Source organism: Coregonus lavaretus, assembly GCF_964263955.1.
Source record: "Coregonus lavaretus genome assembly, chromosome: 13".
Taxonomy (NCBI): domain Eukaryota; kingdom Metazoa; phylum Chordata; class Actinopteri; order Salmoniformes; family Salmonidae; genus Coregonus; species Coregonus lavaretus.
This window is the reverse complement of record NC_140000.1, coordinates 16,016,052-16,018,247: the sequence shown is the minus strand read 5'-3', so window position 1 is coordinate 16,018,247 and position 2,196 is coordinate 16,016,052.

Genomic DNA, 2,196 nt, shown 5'->3' with positions numbered 1-2,196 from the left:
TCTATCGTAGTTGACGTGTACCTATGATGAAAATTACAGGCCTCCCTCATCTTTTTAAGTGGGAGAACTTGCACAATTGGTGGCTGACTAAATACTTTTTTTCCCCACTGTATGTTTGAGAGTTGCTGACTCCTCGAGACAAGTTGCAAAAAACAACTAATGCCCGGCAACAGTGAAGCGCCAAGAGGCTGGGACCAGCCTGAGCGCCAACGATAGGTTGAGTAAGTCTAAACCACGCTCAGCCTCTACTCTGATAGGCCTGCCTGGAGCAGGAACTATCTCTGTCAGAGTATCAAAAGAAGAACTTTGGGTTGGGACAGTTAGTTCTCTGTTTTGCCCTGTGAGGTGTTACAGTGAACCCGTATATACGAAAATTGCATTTGTAGCCGGCGCGGTCTGCTCGTTGCCGACTACTGCGTTGTGTTCCGGTGCACTGAAGACAAGACACTGGCGTACTTGAAGGCACTTTATTGTGTACAACTCTCTCAATCTGTTCAACATCAAGGAGAGAAAATGTTCAAAACTCTACCCTCGACCAGAATCCGCCTCTCTCAGTCGAGTAGAATGCAGACTCAGTATAATCACATTCAAAAATCCAAGGAATAAAATACAACATAATTGGAAAATAAACATCGCATCTGGTGTATATCTTATGTATGTGTCATATTGCATGTTATCTCTGCCAAAAACTCTGAGCTTTTAGCCTTTACATTAATACTGTGCAACATGACATAAACCATCTTTCAAATAGTTAATACATACAGTAATATGCACGAAGCAACATGTAATCCTTCACATTTGAGCTTTTCAATGCCATTAAACACTAATCAATACATGAAAACATTTTAAATGAACACATATTTTTAACCTGATATAGGGAATACATACCTGTTCAACATCAAGGAGAGAAACTGTTCAAAACTCTACCCTCGACCAGAATCCGCCTAACATAAAAAAAATTACTGAAACGTGGGCTTCAACACAAGAGGATAGAATGAAGATCGCTAACTTACAGCTAAACAAAACACGAGGTTAGCTAAGTTAGCAATTTCTCAAACTCTCAAAAATAGCTAAATTCACGACACAGCTTGATTAAATGTATGTACACTCATCATATAATATACATACAAGTTACTATGTGCACTGAAACGTTTTAGTTTTAACAGGTATATCAAGTTTATGTCACGCCGAAGTGAACACATACCTCTCTCAGTCGAGTAGAATGCAGACTGAGAAAAGCATGAGACAACTCCGCATATAACCAAACCAACACTCTAGAGGGCGCACTCTCCCAATATCTGTAAACTACACGAAATGCTGAACAATACAATATTTTGATGAAATCAACTCACAAAATAAAATAAAAAATAGAAAATGAACGGTTGCAAAAATCTGTAATTCTTTGACCTGTTACACATTTACCATTTATTCGCTTGACTAATTATATTAATAAAAAAGCTGAGAATATATTCAGTGACTTAGTGTTAAATTCTGTTCTGATACCAGATTCGAATTACGCAATTTAACAGGAGATAGAGATACAAGCGATCAGAAGCGGAAGTATAACGGTGGTTGGTCATTCCGTTATCGCGTCTCTGAATAGCCAACCAATGGGCTTAGAGGTCTCATACTGTTGTTGTCGCGGGAACTTTATGGAGCTATGAACACAAAACACTTGTTAGCTGCTACTGTAGCTAACGTTTGCAAACCACCAGCCAGACATGTGTAGCTAATTATACATGTATCACACCGATTGAATATTTTGGTGGAGTTCAAATATGTTTGCAAATAAGATAGCTAGCTAGAAGACACTGTTGCCAGCTATAGCTAGCTAGGTGGCTAACGCTAACTAAAGCCAGCTAGCTAACAGTTACCTAATCTGTTTAGCTAGCTTGTTACCATGCTAGCTAGCTACAACCAAATGTTTGTATAACTGTCAAGACTAGATATCTAGCCAGCTAGCGAACGACACTGGCTAAACAAGCAAGCTCGACAACATTGTGAAAAGCTACATCCACGTTGGTTGCCTAGGTAACTAGCTAGTTAGGAAGTTGAAGGGGCGCTTGAGTCTTGTTGGCTCGCAAACTTCACTCTGTTATCCGACCACTGTATTTTGTTTCGGCAAGATACAGGTAGCTAGCCTAGCTACGTACAGGTGGCTAGCTAGCTAGTTACCTATCATCTTTGACTGGAATC